Source organism: Orcinus orca, chromosome 21 (genome assembly GCF_937001465.1).
Source record: "Orcinus orca chromosome 21, mOrcOrc1.1, whole genome shotgun sequence".
Taxonomy (NCBI): Eukaryota; Metazoa; Chordata; class Mammalia; order Artiodactyla; family Delphinidae; genus Orcinus; species Orcinus orca.
Window position 1 is genome coordinate 287,265 of NC_064579.1, and position 27,341 is coordinate 314,605.

Consider the following 27,341-nt stretch of genomic DNA (forward strand, 5'->3'; position numbering starts at 1 on the left):
ATTCAACATAGTTTTGGAAGTTTTAGCCACAGCAAGCAGAGAAGAAAAGGAAATAAAAGGATTCCAAATCGGAAAAGAAGAAGTAAATCTGTCACTGTTTTCAGATGACATGATACTGTACATAGAGAATCCTAAAGATGCTACCAGAAAACTACTAGAGCTAATCAATGAATTTGATAAAGTAGCAGGATACAAAATTAATGCACAGAAATCTCTTGCATTCCTATACACTAATGGTGGAAAATCTGAAAGAGAAACTAAGGAAACACTCCATTTACCATTGCAACAAAAAGAATAAAATATCTAGGAATAAGACTACCTAAAGAGACAAAAGACCTGTATGCAGAAAACTATAAGACACTGGTGAAAGAAATTAAAGATGATACAAAAAGATGAAGAGATATACCATGCTCTTGGATTGGAAGAATCAACATTATGAAAATGACTCTAATAACCAAAGTAATCTACAGATTCAATGCAATCCCAATCAAACTACCAATGGCATTTTTTACAGAACTAGAACAAAAAATTTTACAATTTGTATGGAAAAACAAAAGACCCTGAACAGCCAAAGAGAATTTGTGAAAGAAAAACGGAGCTGGATGAATTAGTCTCCCTGACTTCAGACTATATTACTACAGTAATCAAGACAGTATGGTACTGGCAGAAAAACAGAAATATAGATCCCTGGAACAGGAGAGAAAGCCAGGAGATAAACCCACACACATATGGTCACCTCTTTGATAAAGGAGGCAAGAGTATACAATGGAGAAAAGACACCCACTTCAATAAGTGGTGCTGGGAAAACTGGACAGCTACGTGTAAAAGAATGAAATTAGAACCCCCCTTAATACTATATACAAAAATAAACTCCAAATGGATTAAAGACCTAAATGTAAGGCCAGACACTATTAAACTCTTAGAGGAAAACATAGGCAGAATACTCTATGACATAAATCACAGCAAGATCCTTTTTGACCCACCTCCTAGAATAATGGAAATAAAAACAAAAATAAACAAATGGGACCTAATGAAACTAAAAGCTTTTGCACAGAAAACCATAAACAAGACAAAAAGACAACCCTCAGAATGGGAGAAAATATTTGCCAATGAAGAACCTGACAAAGGGTTAATCTCCAAAATTTACAAGCAGCTCAATATCAAAAAAACAAAGAACCCAATCCAAAATTCGCCAGAAGATCTAAACAGACATTTCTCCAAAGAAAATTTACAGATTGCAGCAAACACATGAAAGAATGCTCAACATCCTTAATCATTAGAGAAATGCAAATCAAAACTACAATGAGATATCATCTCACACCAGTCAGAATGGCCATTATCAAAAAAACTACAAACAATAAATGCTGGAGAGGGTGTGGACAAAAGGGAACTCTCTTGCACTGTTGGTGGGAATGTAAATTGATACAGTCACTATGGAGAACAGTATGGAGGTTCCTTAAAAATCTAAAAATAGATCTACCATACGACCCAGCAATCCCACTCCTGGGCATATACCCTGAGAAAGCCATAATTCAAAAAGAGTCATGTACCACAATGTTCATTGCAGCTCTATTTACAATAGCCAGAACATGGAAGCACCCTAAGCGTCCATCAACAGATGAATGGGTAAAGAAGATGTGTCACATATACACAATGCCATATTACTCAGCCATAAAAAGAAACGAAATTGAGTTATTTGTAGTAAGGTGCATGGACCTAGAGTCAGTCATACAGAGTGAAATTAGTCAGGAAGAGAAAAACAAATACCATATGCTAACACATATATATGGGATCCAAAAAAAAAAAAAAAAAAGGTCCTGAAGAACCTAGGGGCAGGATGGGAATAAAGATGCAGACCTAGTAGAGAATGGACTTGAGGACACGGGGAGGGAGAAGGGTAAGCTGGGACGAATTGAGAGAGTGACATGGACATATATACAGTACCAAATGTAAAACTGAAAGCTAGTGGGAAGCAGCCGCATCACACAGGGAGATCAGCTCAGTGCTTTTTGACCACCTAGAGGGGTGGGATAGGGCGGGTGGGAGGGAGGGAGATGCAAGAGGGAAGAGATATGAGCATATATGTATATGTATAACTGATTCACTTTGTTATAAAGCAGAAACTGACACACCATTGTAAAGAAATAATACTTCAATAATGATGTTAAGAAAAAGTGATGTTAAAAAATTATTAATTAATTAATTAAATACTGCTGTAGCTGCTCCCCAATTAAAAAAAAATATGGCTCAAGGAAAAAATGCAGTTTGTACAAATGAGTCAAAGTCATATTGTATAATGAGTATCCTGAAACCCAATGCAGTTGTTTTGCCTTAAGTACAACTATGACATGGGGTGGGGGGTGGGGGGAGTCGGGGAAAACCCAAAATATGTTGAAAGAGACTTAGAGATATAAAATTTATCTTCCAGATTGAACAGATGTGCCTTTCTGTGCAATGTTAACATCTCTCCAGTGAAAATTAAATGAGTGGTCTCTACGGTTTAATGATTATTGACCCTGTTACTACTGCTGCTTAACAAATTGCCCTGAAACTCAGTGGTTTAAAACAACCATTTTATTTTTCTCACAAGGCCTCTGGGTCTGTACTTTAAGAAGGTCACAGAGGAATGGTTTTTTTCTGCTGTCCAACGTCCAGTCTCAGCTGAGAGAACTCCAGTGGCTCACGGTTATTTGATGGCTATGTGCTAGAAGCGTATTCACTGGCATTGTGTTGCTGAGCTGGGCCTACAAAAGGAGAACATACATGTGGCCTCTCCAAGTGGTCTGGGCTTCCTCACAGCATGGTGGCCTCAGGGCAGTCATAGTTCTAAACCGTGACTCAGAATGCTATGTTGAGTGTTCTAGCTTATAAGTTGGAAACTAAAGCACCTTTTTAAAAATTATTGTTTTCAGGTGAAGTGAAATTTGTGTACAATCACAATGTTGTGCAACCATCACCTCCATCTAATTTCACAATATTTTCATTACCCCCAAATAAAACCCCAGACCCATTGAGCTGTTTAAATCACCTGTCATGACCTAGCATCAAAGTCACATAGTGTCATTTTTGCCACATTCTGTTGGTTATAAGTAACTCACAAGTCCTCTGGATTCAAGGGGCAAGAACTAGACTTCACTTCTTGATGTAGAAATGGAAAGGTATGGAAGATATTCTTATGGTCATCTTTGGAAAATATAATCTGACACAGTCAACCCTCTGGTTGCAAAAATTTACATTGAAGTCCCCTCCCATTTTGGCATTAGGTTCAAACTTGAAATCCAGGATCTTGTCATCAGGTGCAGGTGCAGATAAGGCTCCTCAGGTGCAGTTTTGTGAGTACCTCTCTTTGAGTATCATTCTTCTTGATCAGAGCACTTGTAAACCATTGTGACAAATTACCTTTCCCCACATACCCCACGCAAAACAGTGAAACAAGTGAAAAATGATCACTGTGGACAGTTCCATTCAGAGCAAGGTAAACAAGGAACACACAGCAGACCCCAGTCCATAATAGGTGTGAAATCCAAGGGGCCCATGTGGCCAGTTCCTTGATTAGGGCTCAGTCCTATTTCCTGTGAGTTTTTTCATTATTCTTGACCTTATTCTCTAGGCTTTTGGATTCACCACATGTCTCTGCCATAATTTTCATAATGGCTAAAATTGACAAAAACCTTATTTTCTTATAAGGAGATTACAGCCCCATGGGAGCTAATAAACCTTTATCTAAGGATTTTCCTCCAGGGTGAGGGCAGTTTTGTCCACAGCCCTCCCAAGGAACAGCAAGACACCCTAGACTCAAGTGACGTGTGATGACTTGAAGGATGAGTATGAGTTTATGCAATTAAATATGCAGGTAGTCATTAATATGATGGGGCAATGTTTCTGAAAAAGTGGTGTCCTCAGTTTGGGTACCCTGAAAACAGAGCTGTCTTCAACTTGTGACCATAACAGTGAGGTCAACTTAGAAGGAGGGACTGGAATGAAAGAATGTGAGGTAAGAAAAGAATACTCGGGAGCATTGGGGTTAGATGTAGCAGTTTAAGACTCAGAGACATTTATTTGGGGGTGATACCAATAAACAGGAGAGGGAACAGGGAAAGTGAGGACATGCATGAAAAGTCAGTAAGAGGGTTCATTAAGTTTGTTGCTGTGGGCAACATGAGCTAAGTGCCACTAGGACTTACAAAAGCGCATATACGAATGCCTTCCAGCATTTTCCACTAAAGAAAAAGTGGTAGGAGCATTTGTCCACTTGTTCCCATCTCCCATTGGTTGAGAGTTCCCCCAAAGGAGTTACATGAGAGTGGGCTTCTGTTGGCATCCATGGAGAAGTCCTGTGGCAAGAAGCAAGAACATCTGGTATACACATGAGTCAGGACACTGTCAGCAGTAAGCCATCAGATGCCCACACGACTGGACTAGTGACTCGGCCAAAACAGATGGTAGTGTAGGGTGGAGGGATAAAGACAGGCTGGGTATGGAGGCAGGATCCCCCAAATCTCCCTGAATTATCAGAGCAGCCAAGCTGGGATTAGTATTCAAGCTTGGGACAAATGTTTAACCATTTTTTTTCATGATTTGTAAACACTAGACATAAATGTAAATAAGAAAGAAGCAAACACACAGAGAACCTATGGAGCAGAAGAAAAGCTGTCATTTTTTTAAACATCTTTATTGGAGTATAACTGCTTTACAATGGTGTGTTACTTCCTGCTTCATAATCAGTGAATCAGATACATATATCCCCATATGTCTAAGCTGTCATTCTAATAGTAGAAAGGTGAACTGCTAAACAGGATCCTAGAAAGAACTATTTTATCTTCCAGGTCTTTAAGGAACAGTGAGTCCATATGAGGTTTTGTTAATCTCTAACAATATCCAGCAGCTTTCTCTGTCAATAATTGTGGGGAATTTTTTCTGGATGTTTTTCAGAATAATTGTGATAGTTATAGTTTCATCATTAGCACTAAACTTTCACTCTATAAGTCACTGAGATTTAGGGCTATTTGTTATGGCAGCACACTCTAGCCTACCCTGACAAGTGCTTTAAAATAAATCAACACTACGTGGAGCAGCAATAAAGGGGTATGCTTTTTTTGTCTCTTCTTCCTTGACAAATGGTCTAACTCCTTTAGATTATTTTATTATTTTCCCAGATGTTAGTCATCTTCTATGACTAGCACCACATGTATAGCTAAATTACATGAAAAGAGAGATTCTGAACAGCTGCTTTAAGCACAAAAATTTGGAAGAGGATAAAATGCCTAAAGATATTTTTTTTACACAAAAATATGTATGAGGAACTTGTGAGGTCAGAATCATGTTGCACGATGAGCAAAGCCTCTTTTCCAGGAGGTTCAGTAAATACACACAGGTCCACATATGACTGGAGAACTGTGAAGAGAGATCTGGGGAGGCTGTAAGTGTGAAAGAAGTTTCCCTTCTGATGGAAGCTTAAACTAGGTTTATGGTCATCACGGACTCTGCCATATTCAATTATCAAGTAGGTGTTGAGTAAATACTTGTTGAATTAATGCATGAATAACTTCAGCTTGTGTCTAGCAAGATGCTTGACAAATAGTGGTGCTCAAAAGTTGTTTGTTGACTGATGGCATGAGGTATAAACACATGTTTTGTTAGAAAGGAGCTCACACACAGTTTCTTATGCTGCTGGGGTCTACTCTTCCCCACTGCCACACCCACATTAAGCAGGATCCTGAATTTTTGGCCGCAGTTGCAGTAAGTGCTTCTCTGCTTCTGAACAAGGAGCTGGGCTGCCTAAGTCCTACACCACCTGGCAAGATGGAAAGTAGTTTCCCCAAAGGGATAACGGAAATGACCAAAACTCAGGAGTCCCTTGCTTTCTCAACTCCTGGAAGTAAGAAGCAGAAGACTGTTGTATACACCTGGAACAGGTTTTGAATTTTTGGTTTTTCTTCTTATTTTTTTCTTTCTTCCATGACAAGGAGAGAGAGGCAGCACTGAAAACCAAAAAGCCCTCACTGAGGAATTGGGAAAAGTTGCATCTTGGCAGGATCTTGTCAGCAACATCATTTGGTTGGTGCCAACATGCTGAGGAAGGTGACAGGAGACAAAGCTGCCAGCATGGCTACTTTGGTTTTGCTGCTAAGGCCAGGACGGGATCCATCCTGGAGGCTTTAGCTGCAAAACAACTCACGAGGCCAAATACCAGCAAGCAGGCATCAGCCTCACCCTGCCCCTCAGTGGGTCTCAGCACCAGAGGCTCGAGGGATACCAGAGTAACCTCTGCCACAGGATAACCAAGAGATCAGACCCATGACTATTGTTCTGGCATCCTTACTGCACCTTCTTCCCCGAACCTAGCAGCCGGCAGGTAGTGGTTTCTCAACCACTTGTTTCATCTACACCACTAAACTAGGAGATCCTTTAGGAAAAAGAATATCTAAGATGGAACCAGTGAATACATAGTTTTGGCAGTTAGGTGCATAAATAAAACTCTAATTGTGTGTTCATTCTTCCCTGTGGTTTAGTACATGAGACAACTCCCAGCTTCTGGAATCAGTCATTCTGGTTGGAGATTAATTTCAGTTGCTGCAAAGAAAGCCTGTTATCCAACACTTTATAAGAATAAAAGGGTATCATGAAGCCCAAATGGGTGCCAAAAGATAAAAATTTAAAAAAATTCTTTCACCTGCCAGTGCTGTCATATTCTACTACTCAAGTTTTATTTCCAAGTGAAGTTAACAATTAGCATTTCGTTTGCAACAGTATTTAAGATATATTAACAAATATCTGCTTTTTAAAATTCAAATTCTTATTTTTTTTCTCAGCTAGGCAGGATTTTAGAGATGAATAGATGTGGCTGCTTGGCTGTTGTTACTTTCTCTCTTACTGACTTTAGTTCTGACCTCCTTCAATCTGCTGACATCCACATCCTCCACCTGAAACCTCAAGCTCAGAAGCCATTTATACACGGGGTATGTCACTACTGCTTTTCCACAACCAAGCGAAATCAGGGAGAGTTGTCTAAATCCCCAGTTGCTGATCTTCTTGTAACTGTCACTCACCCACTGGGAAACTATTAACTCTGCCTCCATCAAAAATTAACATACACATTTCAAATTCAAGTTGATCAGAACAAAGGATCAATTAAACCAATTAGAATCAAGATGTGGTAGGCATTGCATCTTTTGATACTCTTTGTCCTCAACAGTTCTTTCCTTCTGAGATACAGATATTCTGCTTTCTCCTTAATCTTTCATGAATGTAGTCTTTGACAGATTTTCAGCCAGACAAGTCTCTGAATAGGCTTGTCATCTCATTCACTTACGCCCACCCCTCTTCTCTGCCTTGGGTTGGCATAGCCAGAAAAACAACCATCTGGGTCTCTAACAATGGGCTATGTATACTATCACTAATTCTCCTACAACACTGCAAAATATTTTACTATCTCCACTTTATAGATGAGAGTCCTGAGACTCATAGAGACCGATTAACATACCCAAGTTTAAACAGCTACTACATATCACAGTCATTTATGTCAGTTAATGTTATGCATATGGTTAGGGTTAGGGTTAGGAATAGGGTTAAGGTCTGCACCAGGAGGCTAACCTGCACTTAGCACCACCAACTATGCACCTGCATGTTGCCAGGCTGACTCCCTTCCCTGACCTCCACTGCCATGTGTGCACCTATTGAGAGACCCTGAAACCACAGCATACCTGCCAGCAGCCAGGGCACTAGCAGCTGCCAGTGTGCCCAGAGTTGTCCCTGATCCTTGCTGCTGTCTCTGGCCCCCACCACTACATGTGTGTCTGTAACCAGTCCCTGCCACAACACAGACACTTGTAGCTGAGTGTGGGCACACCACTGGCTCTGGCCACCATTTGTCCTGCCTTAGTCTGTACCTACTGGGTACCACACTAAAGACTCCAGCAGTCCTGGCAGCAACTACAGACTCCCTGTATCACTCAGCAAGGACAATGCAGTCGTTGACACTCTGGGCCTTAGAAGCCTGAACCAACAAGACATCAAGACACACCCAGGTGAGTTGCCACATGCCCTTGCACTTGGCACCCTGCATTACTAGACCTGGGATCACAACATATTTTAGCATTCCCCCTACCAGCAGATGATGGTCTTTCCTTACCAAAGTCAGTCCATAAACTCTGGAAGAGGTGACTGCTTCTTCAAATGCAGACACCTGTGCAATACTACATGGGTCACATAAAATCAGAGAAACAGGACATCACCAAAAGAACACAGTAAACTTCCAGTAACTGAACACAAATAAATAGAGACACATGAATTTCTCAATAAAATTCCAAAACAATTTGTGTAAAGTTGTTCAAAGAATTACAGAAGAATGCAAAGAAGCAATTTAATGAAATCAGTAAAATAATACAAAAGCAAAATGAGAAGTTGAACTGAATTTTTTTTTAAGCATAAAGAACAAAACAAAATTTTGGAGATGAAGAATGCAAAACTGAACTGGAAAATTCAATAGAGAGCTTCAAAAACAGACTGGACCAACAGAAGGGTCAGTGAGCTCAAAGATAAATCATTTGAAATTATCCATTCAGAGGAGCAAAAATAACAAAAAGAATGAGGAAAGCCTATGGGACTTACAGCATGTCATTAAAAGGAACAATCCACACATCAGTGGAGTCCCAGAAAGAAAAGAGAGAGAGAAAGGAGGGAAAAGTTTAGTTAAATGAATAAGGGTTGAGAAAATGTCAATCCTGGGGAGAAATTTGGACATCCAAGTTTATAAAGCTAATAGGTCACCCCATAATTTCAATCCAAAGACAGTTTTCTCCAAGGTGCATTATAATAAAACTGTCAAAAATTTAAAAAAGAGAGAGAATTTTAAAAGGAGCGTGGATAAAAAAATCTCTCATAAAAAGTGACCCTATAAGGCAATTAATGGATTTCTCAGCAGAAATCTTGCAAGCCAGGAGTGAATGGGATGATATATTCAAGGTGTTGAAGGATTGTTTCCATCTCCGGGCTATTGTAAATAGAGCTGCAATGAACATTTTGGTACACGACTCTTTTTAGTGTCCATCACAGGATGAATGGATAAAGAAGATGTGGCATATATATACAATGGAATATTACTCAGCCATAAAAAGAAACGAAATTGAGCTATTTGTAATGAGGTGGATGGACCTAGAGTCTGTCATACAGAGTGAAGTAAGTCGGAAAGAGAAAGACAAATACTGTATGCTAACACATATATATGGAATTTAAGGGAAAAAAATGTCATGAAGAACCTAGGGGTAAGACAGGAATAAAGACACAGACCTACTAGAGAATGGACTTGAGGATATGGGGAGGAGGAAGGGCAAGCTGTGACAAAGCGAGAATGGCATGGACATATATACACTACCTAACATAAAATAGATAGCTAGTGGGAAGCAGCCGCATAGCACAGGGAGATCAGCTCGGTGCTTTGTGACCAACTAGAGGGGTGGGATAGGGAGGGTGGGAGGGAGGGAGACACAAGAGGGAAGAGATATGGGAACATATTGATTCACTTTGTTATAAAGCAGAAACTAGCACACCATTGTAAAGCAATTATACTCCAATAAACATGTTAAAAAAAAAGTGTTGAAGGAAAAAATAATGTCAACAAAGAATAATTTAACCAGCAACATTGTTCTTCAGAAATAAAGGAGAGATAAACACTCCCTAGAAAACAAAGCTGAGGGAGTTCATCACCACTATACTTGCCTTACATGGAATGTTGAATTCTTCAAGCTGAAAATGAAGGATGATGGTTAGTAACATGAAAACATGAAAATATTCAACACACTGATATGGGTAAGTATACAGTTAGATTCAAAATCCTTTAATACTGTAATATGGTGGTGTGTTAACCACTAATTCTAGTATAAATGTTAAAGGACAAAAGTATTTAAAATAGCTATAGCTACAATAATAGTTTAGTGGATACACAATATACAAAGATGTAAATTGTGACATCAAAAACATAAAATTTGTGTGTAGGGGGAAGGGATAGGGTTCTTATATGTAATCAAGTCAAGTTATTATCAGTTAAAACAGACCGATACATCTTTAAAATGATCAAGTAATCCTCAAGGTAACCACAAAATAAAAACATATAGAAGACACACCCAAGAGAAAAAGAAGGGAAATAAAGTATTCCACTATGGAAAATCATCAATTCACAAAGGAAGATGGCAAGAGAGGAAGAAAGGAACTAAAAACAACCAGAAAACAATGAACAAAATGGCATAAATACTTACTTATCAACCATTACTTAAATGTAATAGATTAAATTTTCCAACCAAAAGATAGAGTGACTGGACAGATGATAAAAACAAGACCCAACTATATGCTGCCTACAACTGGACTCACTTCGAGTTCTCGAACACTTGACATAAAGGGATGGAAAGGTATGAAAAAAAGATAATCCACACTAGTGGGGGGAAAGAAAACGAGAGTAGGGATAACTATACTTATATCAGACAAAATAGACTTTAAGCTAAAAATGATAACAAGTCAAAGAAGGCTATTATATATTGATTAAGGGTTCAATTCATCAAGAAGATATAACAGTAGTAAATATATATGTGCCCAACACTATAACATGTAAATACATTAAACAAATACTAAATACAAAAAGAATGAGGAAAGCCAATGGGACATTGTACACCATTAAAAGGAACAATTCACACGTCAGTGGAGTCCCCCCAAAAAAAGAGAGAGACAAAGGGGCAAAAAGTTTATTTAAATGAATAATGGTGGAGAACATCCCAAACTTGGGGAGAAATTTGAACATCCAAATTTATAAAGCTAACAGGTCATCCCCATAATTTCAAAATTTTTTTTTTTTTAAATTCAGTTCAACTTCTCATTTTGTTCTTGTATTATTTTAGTGATTTCATTAAATTATTTATTTGCATTCTCTTGTAATTCTTTGAACATCTTTACACAAATTATTTTGGAATTTTATTGAGAAATTTGTGTATCTCTATTTGTGTTCAGTTATTGGAAGTATACTTTGTTCCTTTGGTGGTGTCCTGTTTCTCTGATTTTATGTGATACATGTAGTATTGCACAGGTGTCTGCATTTGAAGAAGCAGTCACCTCTTCCAGAGTTTATGCATCTGGAAGGGAGAAATAGGCACCATACAATAAATGGTAGGGGATTTCAGTACCCTACTTTCAACAATGGATAGATTGTCAAAAAGAAAATCACTAAAGAAACATTGGAAAAAATGGACCTAATATACATATATAGAACATTCTATCCAACAGCAGCAGAATACACATTATTCTCAAGTAGACACAAAACATTGTCCAGGATAGAATAGATCATATGTCGGGTCACAAAATTTATCTCAAAAAATTTTAAATGACTGAAAGCATACCAAGTACATTTTCCAAACACATCACATGAAACTAGAAAACAGTAATAGGAGGATAGCTGGAAAAAATCATAAATGTGTGAAAATTAAGCAACAGAGTACTGCAACCAATGGTCAAAGAATAAATTAAAGGTGAAATTAGAAAATATATTGAAACAAACAAAACTGGAAGCAATATACCAAAACTTAAAGCATACCAAAAAAACAGTTCTAAGAGGAAAGGTTATGGAGATAAAGGTCTACATTTAAAAGAGAGAGAGAGGGGCTTCCCTGGTGGTGCAGTGGTCAAGAGTCTGCTTGCCGATGCAGGGGACATGGGTTCGTGCCCTGGTCTGGGAAGATCCCACATGCCACGGAGCAACTAGGCCCGTGAGCCATGGCCGCTGGGCCTGCATGTCCGGAGCCTGTGCTCTGCAACAGGAGAGGCCACAACAGTGAGAGGCCCATGTACCACCAAAAAAAAAAAAAAAAAAAGAGAGAGAGAGAGAGATTGCAAACAAACAACCTAAATGTATACCTCAAGGAACTGAAAAAATAAGAACAAACTGAGCCCAAAGTTAGCATGTGGAAGTAAATAATGAAGATCAAATCAGAACTAAGTAAAATAAAGAAGAGAAAAACAATAGAAAATATCAAGAAAACTAAGAGTTGGTTTTTTAAAAAAGATAAGTAAAATTGACAAGTAGTCAGCTACACTTACAAAGAAAAAAAGAGAGAACTGAAGTATATGAAACTGTAAATGAAAGAAGAAACATCACAAATGATGCCACAGATTACAAAAGTACCTAAGAGACTAGTTTTAACAATTTAAAAATTCAACAACCTAGAAAAAAATAGGTATTGCTAGAAACATACAAACTGCAAATACCAAATCATGAAGAAATAGAAAGTCTGTACAGATCAATAATGTGTAAAGAGACTGAATCAGTAATCAAAAAACGTCCCACAAAGAAAAGCCTAGGATCAGATAGCTCTCCCATGAATTCTACCAAATATTGATTTGAAGAGGAGAGAGCACTTCCCAACTTCCAAGACCAACATTAACCTGACACCATAGCTATGTAGTGATACCACAGGAAGAGAAGGGTACAGATCAATATACATGATGAATATAGATGCAATGTATCTCAACAAAATATTGGCAAACCAGGTTTAATACCACATTAAAAGGACTGTACACTATCTTCAAGTGAGATTCATCCCTGAGATGCAAGAAAGGTTTAACATACACAAATATATAAATGTAATACATCACATTAATTCAAAAAAAGGACAAAAATCATATGGTCATCTCAATAGATGCAGAAAAAGCATTCATCAAAATTCAACAAACTTTCGTGATAAAAGTGCTTAGCTGTTTGGGTATATAAGAAACATATATAAACATAATAAAAGCCATAAATGGTAAAGCCAGAGCTAACATACTCAGTGGTGAAAATATGAAACTTTGCCTCTAAGATCAGGAACAAGACAAGTACTAGAAGTCCTAACCAAGCAGTGAAATAAGAAAAACAAATACAAGACATTCAAATTGAAACAGAAGTGAAAGTGTCTCTGTTTGCTGATGACATGATCTTGTATATAGAAAATCCTTGAAGGATCTACCAAAAAACTGTTAGAACTAATAAACAAGTAAACAAGAAATAATAAACAAGTAAAGTTGCATGATACAAAATCAATATACATAAATCAATTGTATTTCTAAACACTAACAACAGAATATCTGAAAAAAATGCAAAATAGCATTGAAAATAACAAAGTACTCAAGGATAAATTTAACCAAGAAGTGAAAGATCTCCACAATGAAAACAATAACACACTAATTTTTTAAAAATTGAAGGAGACATAAATAAATGGGAAGCTAAACTGAGTTCATGGATCAGAGGAATTGATATCCTTAAAATGTCCATACTACTCAAGGTCAATAGGTTCAAAATTTCAATGACATTTTACACAGAAATAGAAAACAACCCACAAAAACAGTCCTGAGAAAGAAGAACATAGGCTGGAGGTATCACACTGCCAATTTCAAACTACTATAAAGCTATAGCAATCAAAATAGTATGGTACTTTCATCAAAATGAACACGTAGACAAATGGAACAGAATCAACATCCCAGAAATAAACCCATACATATAAGGTCAACCTGTATTTGACAAGGGAGCCAGGAGTGCTTAATGGGAAAATCCTCCTCAATACAAGGTTTGGGCATAACAGGATATTCACATACCAGGAAATGAAATCACCTCCCTATCTTACACCAGTCACAAAAATAACTTAAAACAGATTAAGGACTTAAACTTAAGACCTGAAATTGTAAAATTACTAGATGAAAACTTAAGGGAAATTTCCTTGACACCTGTCTTGTACATGACACCAAAAGCATAGCAACAAAAGCAAAAATCAATAAGTGGGGCTGCATCAAACTAAAAAGTTTCTAACAGCAAAAGAAACTATCAACAAAATGAAGTGGTAAACTACAGAATGGGAAAAAATATTTTCAAACTATATACCTGATAAAAGGTTAATATCCAAAATATATAAGGAGTTCATACAACTCAATAGCACACAAACAAAAAAAATCCAGTTAAGAAAGAGCAGAGTACTTGAATAAATATTTCTCCAAAGAAATGACCAACAAATATATGAAAAGTGTTCAAAATCACTAATCATCAGGAAAATGCATATCAAAATCACAGTGAGATATCACCTCACATCTCTTAGAATGCCAACAATGAGACAAGAGATAAGTGTTAGCAAAGATGTGGAGAAAACATAGTCCTTATACACTCTTGGTGGGAATGTAAGTTGGTTCAGCCACTATGAGAAATAATATGGAGGTTTCTCAAAAAATTAAAAATAGAACTACCATAGGATGCAGCAATTCCACTTCTGGGAGAGAATATAGGAAACGAAAATAGGATATTGAAGAGATATATATGCACTTCCATGTTTATCGCAGCATTATTCACAATAGCCAAGATGTGGTAACAACCTAAGTGCCCATTCGTGGATGAATGGATAAAGAAAATATATATATATATAGTAGTATTCAGCCAAGAGAAAAAAGGACACCCTGCTATTTGTAACAACATATTTGTGACAACATGGATGAATCTTGAGGACTTTATGCTGAGATAAGGCAGACAGAGAAAGACAAATACTGTATGATATCATTCAAATGTAGAATCTAAAAAAGCCAAACTCATAAAAACAGAGAGTAAAATGGTGGTTACCAGAAGATGGGAGTTGAGGTATAGGACAGATGTGGTTTAAAGGTACAAACTTGCAAGGAGCAATAATAAGTACTGGAGATCTAATGCACAGTATAGTGAATATAAACAATATTGCATTATAATCATCAAACTTGCTAAAAGACTAGAACTTAACCACTAAAGAAAAATGATAATTATGTGATATGATAGAGTTGCTAACTATTCTACCATGGCAATCATATTACAATATATAAATCAAATTAACAAAATTTAATTAACTTAAATCTACACAATGTGGTATGTCAAATATAGTTCAATTAAAATATTTAAATACATATATATATGTATAGCTGATTCACTTTGTTATAAAGCAGAAACTAACACACCATTGTAAAGAAATTATACTCTAATAAAGATGTTACAAAAAAACCATTTAAATAAATAAACAGACTGACCTGTTACCCCCAGGTCATACCACATTGCAGGGAGTGGCAGGCAAGCTCAGGCTCAAGAAGTATGGAAAATTACAGATAAAGGAAGAACTGTGGCTCCCTTGGTGTTCCCTGTTGCCTAGCCTGCAGTGGCTCTTGTATGGTAAATAAAACACTCTCCTATCACTTCCCCAGAGGATACCCCCAGTCTCTCTAGTCACACCAGCTCAGTCCCAAAATGGTGATTCTGATCCTTATTTATGCTTTTTACACCCCCAAGAAAGGCAGCTAAGGCTTAGAGAAGTATTTTTAAATTCCCATTTATTTTTACATCCTTGTTAAAATGCTTCTTTTCTGTGAAACCATTTTCTGGTCTCCCAGGCAAAAATAATAGCTCCCTCCTTTGTGTTTTTTTCTTGGTGGGGGTGGTATAGTTGTTTTACAATGCTATGTTAGTTTCTACTGTACAGTGAAGTGGAGTTCTCTGTGCTTTACAGCAGGTTCTCATTAGTTATCTATTTTATACATATTAGTGTATATATGTCAATCCCAATCTCCCAATTCATCCCACCCCTCCTTTCCCCACTTGGTGTCCATACGTTTGTTCTCTATGTCTGTGTCTCTATTTCTGCCCTGCTAACAGGTACATCTATACCATTTTAAGAGATTCCACATATATGCATTTATATAAGATATTTGTTTTTCTCTTTCTACTTACTTCAATCTATATGACAGTCTCTAGATCCATCCATGTCTCTACAAATGACCCAATTTCATTCCTTTTTATGGCTGAGTAATATTCCATTATATATATATACCACATCTTCTTTATCCATTCCTCTGTCAATGGGCATTTACATTGTTTCCATGACCTGCCTATTGTAAATAGTGCTTCAATGAACACTGGGGTGCATCTATTTTTTTGAATTATGGCTTTCTCTGTGTATATGCCCAGTAGTGGGATTGCTCGGTCATATGGTAATTCTATTTTTGTTTTTTTAAGGAACCTCCATACTGTTCTCCATAGTCGCTGTATCAATTTACATTCCCACCAGCAGTGCAATAGGACTCCCTTTTCTCCACACGGTCTCCAACATTTATTGTTTGTAGATTTTTTGATGAAGGCCATTCTGATGACTGTGAGGTGATACCTCATTGTAGTTTTGATTTGCATTTCTCTAATATTTAGTGATGTTGAGTATCTTTTCATGTGCCTCTTGGCCACATTTGGAGAACTGTCTGTTTAGGTTTTCCTCCCATTTTTGGATTGGGTTTTTTTTTTTAATTGAGCAACATGAGCTATTTGTATATTTTGGAGATCAATCCTTTGTCTGTTGACTCATTTGAAAATATTTTCTCCCATTCAGAGGGTTGTCTCTTCATCTTGTTTATGGTTTCCTTTGCTGTGCAAATGCTTTTAAGTTTAACTAGGTCCCATTTGTTTATTTTTGTTTTTATTTTCATTTCTCTAGGAAGTGTGTCAAAAAATGTCTTGCTGTGATTTATGTCAAAGAGTGTTTTACCTATTTTCTTCTAAGAGTTTTATAGTGTCCAGTCTTACATTTAGGTCTTTAATCCATTTTGAGTTTATTTCTGTGTATGGTGTTAGGGAGTGTTCTAATTTCATTCTTTTACACTTAGATGTTCAGTTTTTCCAGCACCACTTATTGAAGAGACTTTTCTCCATGGTATATTGTTGGTTCATTTTTCATAGATAGGTTGACCATAGGAACATGGGTTTAACTCTGGGGTTTCTATACTTTTCTATTCTTCCACTGATCTATATTTCTCTTTTTGTGCCAGTACCATATTGTCTTGATTAGTGTAGCCTTGTAGTATAGTCTGAAGTCAGGGAGTCTGATTCCTCTATCTCCATTTTTCTTTCTCAAGATTGCTTTGGCTATTCGAGGTCTTTTGTGTCTCCATACAAATTTTAAGATTTTTTCTTCTAGTTCTGTGAAAAATGCAATAGGTAATTTGATAGGGATTGCATTGAATCTGTAGATTGCTTTGGGTAGTATAGTCATTTTCACAATATTGATTCTTCCAATCCAAGGACATGGTGTACCTCTCCATCTGTTTGTATCATCTTTAATTTCTTTCACCAGTGTCTTATAGTTTTCTGAGTACGGGTCTACCTCCTTAGGTAGGTTTATTCCTAGGTATTTTATTCTGTTTGTTGCAGTGGTGAATGTGATTGTTTCCTTAATTTCTCTTTCTGATCTTTCATTGTTAGTGTATAGGAATGCAAGAGATTTCTGTGCATTAATTTTGTGTCCTGCAACTTTACCAAATTCATTGATGAGACCTCGTTTTCTGGTGGCATCTTTGGGATTTCTATATACAGCATCATGTCATCTGCAAACAGTGACAGTTTTACTTCTTCTTTTCCAATTTAGATTTGTTTTATTTCTTTTTGTTCTCTGATTGCTATGGTTAGGTTTTCCAAAACTATGTTGAATAATAGTGGCAAGAGTGGGCATCCTTGTCTTTTTCCTGATCTTAGAGGAAATGCTTTCAGTTTTTCACCATTGAGAATAATGTTTGCTGTGGGTTTGTCATATGTGGCCTTTATTATATTGAGGTAGGTTCCCTCTATGCCCACTTACTGGAGAGTTTTTATCGTAAATGGGTGTTGAATTTTGTCAAAAGACTTTTCTGCTTCTAAACATAGAGATGATCATATGGCTTTTATTCTTCCATTTGTTAATATGGTGTATCACATTGATTGATTTTCATATATTGAAGAATCCTTGCATACCTGAGATAAATCCCACTTGATCATGGTGTATGATCCTTTTAATATGTTGTTGCATTCTGTTTGCTAGTATTTTGTTGAGGATTTGGGGGTCTATATTCGTCAGTGTTATTGGTCTGTAATTCTCTTTTTTTGTGTGTGTGATTTGGTTGGTTTTGATGTCAGCGTGTCAGTGGCCTCATAGAATGAGTTTGGGAGTGCTCCTTCCTCTGCAATATTTTGGAAGAGTTTGAAGGATCAGTGTTAGCTCTTCTCTAAATGTTTGACAGAATTCACCTGTGAAGCCATCTGGTCCAGGACTTTAGCTTGTGGGAAGATATTTAATCACAGTTTCAATTTCATTACTTGTGATTTGTCTGTTCATATTTTCTATTTCTTCCTGGTTCAGTCTTGGAAGTTTATACCTTTCTAAGAATTTGTCCATTTCTTCCAGGTTGTCCATTTTATTGGCATATAGTTGCTCGTAGTTGTCTCTTACAATTGTTTATGTTTCTGTGGTGTCCGTTGTAACTTCTCCTTTTTCATTTCTAATTTTATCGATTTGAGTCCTCTCCCTCTTTTTCTTGATGAGTCTGGCTAATGGTTGATCAATTTTTTTTATCTTCTCAAAGAACCAGCTTTTAGTTTTATTGATCTTTGCTATTGTTTTTTTGTTCTGTTTCATTTATTTCTGCTCTGATCTTTATGAGTTATTTCCTTCTACTAACTTTGGGTTTTCTTTTGTTCTTCTCTCTCTAGCTCCTCTAGGTGTAAGGTTAGATTGTTTATTCGAGATTTTTCTTGTTTCTTGAGGTAGGATTGTATTGCTATAAACTTCCCTCTTAAAACAGCTTTTGCTGCACCCTGTAGGTTTGGGATCATCATGTTTTCATTGTCATTTGTCTCCAGGTATTTTTTGATTTCCTCTTTGATTTCTTCAGAGAACTCTTGGTTATCTAGTAGCATATTGTTTAGTCTCCATGTGTTTGTGGGTTTTACTAGTTTTCCCCTGTAATTGATTTCTAATCTCATATTGTTGTGGTCAGAAAAGATGCTTTGATATGATTTCAATTTTCTTAAATTCAGTGAGGCTTGTTTTGTGACCCAAAATGTGATCTATCCTGGAGAAATCTTCATGTGCACTTGAGAGGAAAGTGTATTCTATAAATATCAATTAAATCTATCTGGTCTGTTGTGTCACTTAAAGCTTGTGTTTCCTTATTAACTTTCTGTCTGGATGATCTGCCCATTGGTGTAAGTGAGGTGTTACAGTCCCCCACTATTACTGTGTTACTGTCAATTTCATCTTTTATAGCTGTTAGCACTTGCCTTATGTATGGAGGTACTCTGATATTGGGTGCATATATATTTATAATTGTTCTATCTTCTTGGATTGATCCCTTGATCATTATGTAGTGTCCTTCCTTGTCTCCTGTAACATTCTTTATTTTAAAGTCTATTTTGTCTGATATGAGTATTGCTACTCCAGCTTTCTTTTGATTTCCATTTACATGGAATATGTTCTTCCATCCCCTCACTTTTAGTCTGTATGTGTACCTAGGTCTGAAGTGGGTCTCTTGTAGACAGCGTATATGTGTGTCTTGTTTTTGTATCCATTCAGCCAGTCTGTGTCTTTTGGTTGGAGCATTTAATCCATTCACATTTAAGGTAATTATTGGTATGTATGTTCCTATTATGATTTTCTTAATTGTTTTGGATTTGTTTTTGTAGGTCTTTTCTTTCTGTTGTGTCTCCTGCCTCAAGAAGTTCCTTTATCATTTGTTGTAAAGCTGGTTTGGTGGTGCTGAATTCTCTTAACTTTTTTGCTTGTCTGTAAAGCTTTTGATTTCCCCCTAGAAACTGAATGAGATCCTTGCTGGGTAGAGTAATCTTGGTTGTAGGCTTTTCCCTTTCATCATTTTAAATATATCCTGCTACTCCCTTTTGGCCTGCAGAATTTCTGCTGAAAAATCAGCTGATAATTTTTTTTTTTTTTATGGCTGTGTTGGGTCTTCGTTTCTGTGCAAGGGCCTTCTCCAGTTGCAGCCAGCAGGGGCCACTCTCCATCACGGTGCACGTGCCTCTCACTATCGCAGCCTCTCCTATTGCAGAGCACAGGCTCCAGACGCACAGGCTCAGTAATTGTGGCTCATGGTCCCAGTTGCTCTGCAGCATGTGGGATCCCCCCAGACCAGGGCTCGAACCCGTGTCCCCCACATTGGCAGGCAGACTCTCAACCACTGCACCACCAGGGAAGCCCCTCAGCTGATAATTTTATAGGGATTCTCTTGTGTGTTATTTGTTGCTTTTCCCTTGCTGCTTTTAATATTTTTTCTTTGTATTTAATTTTTGATAGTTTGATTAATGTGTCTTGGCATGTATCTCCTTGGGTTTATCACGTATGGGACTCTCTGTGTCTCCTGGACTTGATTGACTATTTCTTTTCCCATGTTAGGGAAGTTTTTGATTATAATCTCTTCAAATATTTTCTCAGACCCTTTCTCTTTTTCTTCCTCTTCTGGGACCCCTATAATTCGAATGTTGGTTTGTTTAATGTTGTCTCAGAAGTCTTTGACACTGTCCTCAATTCTTTTCATTCTTTTTTCTTTATTCTCCTCTGTAGCAATTATTTCCAATATTCTATCTTCCAGCTCACTTATCTGTTCTTCTGCCTCAGTTATTCTGCTATTGATTCCTTCTAGAATATTTTTAATTTCAGCTACTGTGTTGTCCATCACTGTTTGTTTGTTCTTTAGTTCTAACAGGTCCTTGTTAAAGTTTTCGTGTATTTTCTCCATTGTATTTCTGAGATTTTGGGTCATCTTTACTATCATTACTCTGAATTCTTTTTCAAGTAGACTGCCTGTTTCCCTCTTCATTTGTTTGGTCTTGTGGGTTTTTTACCTTGCTCCTTCATCTGCAGCATATTTCTGTCTTCTCATTTGGTTCACTTACTCTGTTTGGGGTCTCCTTTCTGCAGGCTGCAGAGTCATAATTACTGTTACTACTGGTGTCTGCCCCCAGGGGGTGTTGTTGGTCCAGGGCTTGTGTAGACTTTCTGGTGGGGAGGGACTAGTGCCTGCATTCTGATCGGTTGTGCTGGATCTTGTCCCTCTGATGGGCAAAGCCATATCCAGTGGTGTGTTTTGGGGTATCTGTGAACTTAGTATGACTTCAGGCAGCCTGTCTGCTAATGGGTTGTGTTGTGTTCCTGTCTTGCTAGTTGTTTGGTGTGAGGCATCCAGCACTGGAACTTGTTGGCCATAGGGTTGAGCCAGGTCTTGGTGTTGTGGAGGAGATCTCTAGGAGAGCTCTCGTTGATTAATATTCATTGGGTCTGTGAGTTCTCTGGTGGTCCAACATTCTGGACTTGGCACTCCCACCTCAGAGTCTCAAGCCAGACACCTGGCCAGAGTACCAAGAACCTGCAAGGTGCATGGTGCAGAAGAAAAGGGAAAAATATGAAAGAAAGAAAATGAACAGACAGCAAAAACCCAAACAAATGGTGAAAGCAAAACCAAACAGACAAAAACACATACACACAAAAAAGAGAGAGAAAAAAAGAAGAAATCTGGGGGAGCTTCAAGATGGCAGAAGAGTAAGACGTGGAGATCTCCTTCCTCCTCAAAAATACATCAGAAATACATCTACATGTGGAACAACTCCTACAGAGCACCTACTGAAGGCTGGCAGAAGACCTCAGACCTCCCAAAAGGCAAGAAACTTCCCATGTACCTGGGTAGGGCAGAAGAAAAAAGAATAAACAGAGACAAAAGAATAGGGAGGGGACCTGCACCAGTGGGAGGGAGCTGTGAAGGAGGAAATGTTTCCACACACTAGGAAGCCCCTTTGTGGGCAGAGACTGCTGGTGGTGGAGGGGGGAAGCTTCAGAGCCACAGAGGAGAGCACAGCCACAGGGTTGCAGAGGGCAAAGTGGAGAGATTCCCACACAGTGGATCGATGCTGAGCAGCACTCACCAGCCCGAGAGGATTGTCTGCTCATCCGCCAGGAGGCGGGGGCTGAGAGCTGAGGCTTGGGCTTTGGAGGTCGGATCCCAGGGAGAGGACTGAGGTTAGCTGCATGAACACAGCCTGAAGGGGGTTAGTGCACCACAGCTAGCTGGAAGGGAGGCAGGGAAAAGTCTGGAGCTGCCAAAGAGGCAAGAGACTTTTTCTTGCCTCATTGTTTCCTGGTGCGCAAGGAGAGGGGGTAAAGCGCGCCACTTAAAGGAATTCCAGAGATGGGCGCGAGCTGTGGCTATCAGTGCAGACCCCAGAGACGGACATGAGATGCTAAGCCTGCTGCTGCAGCCACCAAAAAGCCTGTGTGCAAGCACAGGTTACTATCAACACCTCCCCTCACAGAAGTCAGTGCAGCACGCCACTGCCAGGGTCCCGTGATCCAGGGACAACTTAACTGGGAGAACACACAGTGCGCCTCAGGTTGTTGTAATGTCACACCAGCCTCTGCCACTGCAGGCTTGCCCTGCACTCCGTACCCCATCCTCCCCCTGCCCTGAGTGAGCCAGAGCTCCCAAATCAGTTCCTCCTTTAACCCCTTCCTCTCTGAGCAAATAACAGACACCCTCAGGTGACCTACACACAGAGGCAGGTCCAAATCCAAAGCTGAATGCCAGGAGTTGTACAAACAAAGAGAAAGGGAAATCTCTCCCAGCAGCCTCAGGAGCAGTGGATTAAATCTCCACAATCAACTTGATGTTACCTGCATCTGTGGAATACCTGAATAGACAATGAATCATCCTAAATTGAGGAGGTGGACTTTGGGAGCAACGATATATATATATATTTATTTATTTATTTATTACCCTTTTTCTCTCTTTGTGGGTGTCTATGGGTATGCTTCTGTGTGTGATTTTGTCTGTATTGCTTTGCTTTTACCATTTGCCATAGGGTTCTATCTGTCCATTATTGTTTTTAGTTTTTGTTTTTTTTGTATAGTTTTTAGCACTTGTTATCATTGGTGGATTTGTTTTTTGGTTTGGTTACTCTCTTCTTTCCTTCTATCTTTCTTTTTCTTTTACTAATTAAAAACTTATTTTTTAATAATTATTTTTTATTTTAGTAACTATTTTATTTCATTTTATTTTATCTTCTTCTTTCTTTCCTTCTTTTTTTCCTCCCTTTTATTCTGAGCTGTGTGGATGACAGGTTCTTGGTGCTCCAACCAGGCATCAGGGCTGTGCCTCTGAGGTGGGACAGCCAAGTTCAGGACACTGGTCCACAAAAGACCTCTCAGTGCAATGAAATATCAAATGGCAAAAACCTCCCAGAGATCTCCATCTCAAAGTCAAAACCCAGATCCACTCAATGACCAGCAAGCTACAGAGCTGGACACCCTATGCCAAACAACTAGCAGGACAGGAAAATAACCACATCCAATAGCAGAGAGGCTGCCTAAAGCTATAATAAGGCCACAGACACCCCAAAACACATCATCACGTGTGGCCCTGCCCACCAGAAGAAAAGATTCAGCTTCATCCACCAGAACACAGACACTAGTCTCCTCCACCAGGAAGCCTACACAACCCACTTAACCAACCTTAGACACTAGGGACAGACACCAAAAAAATGGGAACTAGAAACTGCAGCCTGCAAAAAGGAGATCCCAAACATAGTAAGTTAAGCAAAGTGAGAAGACAGAGAAACACACAGCAGATGAAGGAGCAAGGCAAAAAACTACCAGACCTAACAAATGAAGAGGAAATAGGCAGTCTACTGGAAAAAGAATTCAGAATAATGGTAGTAAAGATGATCCAAAATCTTGGAAATAGAATGCAGAAAATACAAGAAATGTCTAGCAAGGACCTAGAAGAACTAAAGAGCAAGCAAACAGTGATGAACAACACAATAAACGAAACTGAAAATTCTCCAGAAGGGATCAATAGAAGAATAACTGAGGCAGAAGAACGGATACTTGACCTGGAAGATAAAATAGTGGAAATAACTACTGTAGAGCAGAATAAAGAAAAAGAATGAAAACAATTGAGGACAGTCTCAGAGACCTCTGGGACAACATGAAACACCCCAACATTCAAATTATAGGGGTCCCAGAAGAAGAGTAAAAGAAAGGGACTGAGAAAATATTTGAAGAGATTATAGTTGAAAACTTCCCTAATATGGGAAAGGAAATAGTTAATCAAGTCCAGGAAGCACAGAGAGTCCCATACAGGACAAATCCAAGGATAAACATGCCAAGACACATATTAATCAAACTACCAAAATTAAAGAAAAATATTAAAATCAGCAAGGGAAAAACAACAAATAACACACTGGGAATCCCCATAAGGTTAACAGCTGATCTTTCAGCAAAAACTCTGCAAGCCAGAAGGGAGTGGCAGGATATATTTAAAGTGATGAAGGAGAAAAACCTACAATCAAGATTACTCTACCCAGCAAGGATCTCATTCAGATTCGACAGAGAAATTAAAACCTTTACAGACAACAAAAGCTAAGAGAATTCAGCATCACAAAACCAACTTTAAAACAAATACTAAAGGAACTTCACTAGGTAGGAAACACAAGAAAAGGAAAAGACCAACAATAACAAACCCAAAACAATTTAAAAAATGGTAAAGGAACATACATATCGATAATTACCTTAAAAATGGACTAAATAATCCAACCAAAAGACATAGACTGGCTGAATGGATACAAAAACAAGACTTCTATATATGCTGCCTACAAGAGACCCACTTCAGACCTAGGGACACATACAGACTGAAAGCGAGGGGATGGAAAAAAGATATTCCATGCAAATGGAGATCAAAAGAAAGCTGGAGTAGCAATTCTCATATCAGACAAAGTAGACTTTAAAACAAAGACTATAATAATAAGAGACAAAGAAGGACACTACATAATGATCAAGGGATCAATCCAAGAAAAAGGCATAACAATTGTAAATATTTATGTACCCAACATAGGAGCTCATCAATACATAAGGCAAATACTAACAGCCCTAAAAGGGGAAATCGACAGTAACACACTCATACTAAGGGACTTTAACACCCCACTTTCACCAATAGACAGATCATCCAAAATGAAAATAAATAAGGAAACACAAGATTTACATGATACATTAAACAAGATGGACTTAATTGATATTTATAGGACATTCCATCCAAAAACAGCAGAATACACATTCTTCTCAAATGCTCATGGAACATTCTCCAGGATAGATCATACCTTGGGTCACAAATCAAGCCTTGGTAAATTTAAGAAAACTGAAATCATATCAAGTATCTTTTCCGACCACAATACTATGAGACTAGATATAATTACAGGAAAAAATCTGTAAAAAATAAAACACATGGAGACTAAACAATACACTACTAAATAACCAAGAGATCACTCAAGAAATCAGAGGAAACCAAATATTACCTAGAAACAAATGACAATTAAAACACGATGACTCAAAACCTATGGGATGCAGCAAAAGCAGTTCTAAGAGTGAAGTTTACAGCAATACAATACTAACTTAAGTAACAAGAAACATCTCAAATAAACAACCTAACCTTACATCTAAAGCAATTAGAGGAAGAAGAACAAAAAAACACCAAAGTTAGCAGGAGGAAAAAATCATAAAGATCAGATCAGAAATATATGAAAAAGAAATGAAGGAAACGATAGCAAAGTTCAATAAAACTAAAAGCTGGTTCTTTGAGAAGATAAACAAAATGGAAAAACCATTAGCCAGACTCATCAAGAAAAAAGGGAGAAGATTACATGATACAAAGGATCATGAGAGATTACTACAAGCAACTCTATACCAATAAATGGCCAACGTGGAAAAATCGGACAAATTCTTAGAAAACCACAAGCTTCTGAGACTGAATCAGGAAGAAAAAGAAAATATGAATAGACCAATAACAAGCCCTGAAATTGAAACTGTGATTTAAAATCTTCCAACAAACAAAAGCCCAGGACCAGATGGCTTCACAGGCGAATTCTATCAATATTTAGAGAAGAGCTAACACCTACCCTTCTCAAACTCTTCCAAAATATAGCTGAGGGAGGAACACTCCCAAACTCATTCTACGAGGCTACCATCACCCTGATACCAAAACCAGACAAAGATGTCACAAAGAAAGAAAACTAAAGGCCAATATCACTGAGGAAAATAGATGCAAAAATCCTCAACAAAATACTAGCAAACAGAATCCAACAGCACATTAAAAGGATCATACACCATGATCAAGTGGGGTTTATTCCAGGAATGCAAGGATTCTTCAATATACGCAAATCAATCAATGTGATACACCATACTAACAAAGTGAAGGAGAAAAATCATATGATCATCTCAATAGATGCAGAGAAAGCTTTCGACAAAATTCAACACCAATTTATTATAAAAACCCTCTAGAAGGTAGGCATAGAGAGAACTTTTCTCAAAATAATAAAGGCCATATATGACAAACGCACAGCCAAAATTGTCCTCAATGGTGAAAAACTGAAACAATTTCCACTAAGATCAGGAACAAGACAAGGTTGCCCACTCTCACCCCTCTTATTCAACATAGTTTTGGAAGTTTTAGCCACAGCGATAAGAGAAGAAAAAGGAATAAAAGGAGTCCAAATCAGAAAAGAAGTAAAGCTGTCACTGTTTGCAAATGACATGATATTATACATAGAGAATCCTAAAGATGCCACCAGAAATCTACTAGAGCTAATCAATGAATTTGGTAAAGTGGCAGGATACAAAATTAATGCACAGAAATCTCTGGCATTCCTATACAGTAATGATGAAAAATCAGAAAGTGAAATTAAGAAAACACTCCCATTTACCATTGCAACCAAAAGAATAAAATACCTAGGATTAAACCTACCTAAGGATACAAAAGACCTGTATGCAGAAAACTATAAGACACTGATGAAAGAAATTAAATATGATACAAACAGATGGAGAGAGATACCATGTTCTTGGATTGGAAGAATCAACATTGTGAAAATGACTCTACTACCCAAAGCAATCTATAGATTCAATGCAATCCCTATCAAACTACCACTGGCATTTTTCACAGAACTAGAACAAATAAATTTCACAATTTGTATGGAAACAGAAAAGCCTCCGAATAGCCAAAGCAATCTTGAGAATGAAAAACAGAGCTGGTGGAATCAGGCTCCCTAACTTCAGACTATACTACAAAGCTACAGTAATCAAGACAGTTTGGTACTGGCACAAAAACAGAAATATAGATCAGTGGAACAGAATAGAAAGCCCAGAGATAAACTCACACACATACGGTCACCTTATCTTCGATAAAAGAGTCAAGAATATGCAGTGGAGAACAGACAGCCTCTTCAATAAGTGGTTCTGGGAAAACTGACAGGTACATGTAAAAGTATGAGATTAGATCACTCCCTAACACCATACAAAAAAATAAGCTCAAAATGGATTAAAGACCTAAATGTAAAGCCAGAAACTATCAAACTCTTAGAGGAAAACATAGGCAGAACACTCTATGACATATATATCAGCAAGATCCTTTTTGACCCACCTCCTAGAATAATGGAAATAAAAACAAAAGTAAACAAATGGGACCTAATGAAACTTAAAAGGTTT

General features: G+C 37.8%; 1 long non-coding RNA gene across 1 annotated transcript in view; it reads right to left on the reverse strand.

Moving 5' to 3' along the window:
- The window catches only part of LOC125962820 (uncharacterized), a 222,014-nt gene extending 198,866 nt beyond the window's left edge, over positions 1 to 23,148 (reverse strand). Inside the window, exon 1 of the long non-coding RNA XR_007474578.1 lies at positions 23,012 to 23,148. This is a non-coding gene — a long non-coding RNA (uncharacterized LOC125962820). The remainder of the gene's footprint in view (positions 1 to 23,011) is intronic.
- Between the last annotated feature and the right edge of the window lie 4,193 nt (positions 23,149 to 27,341).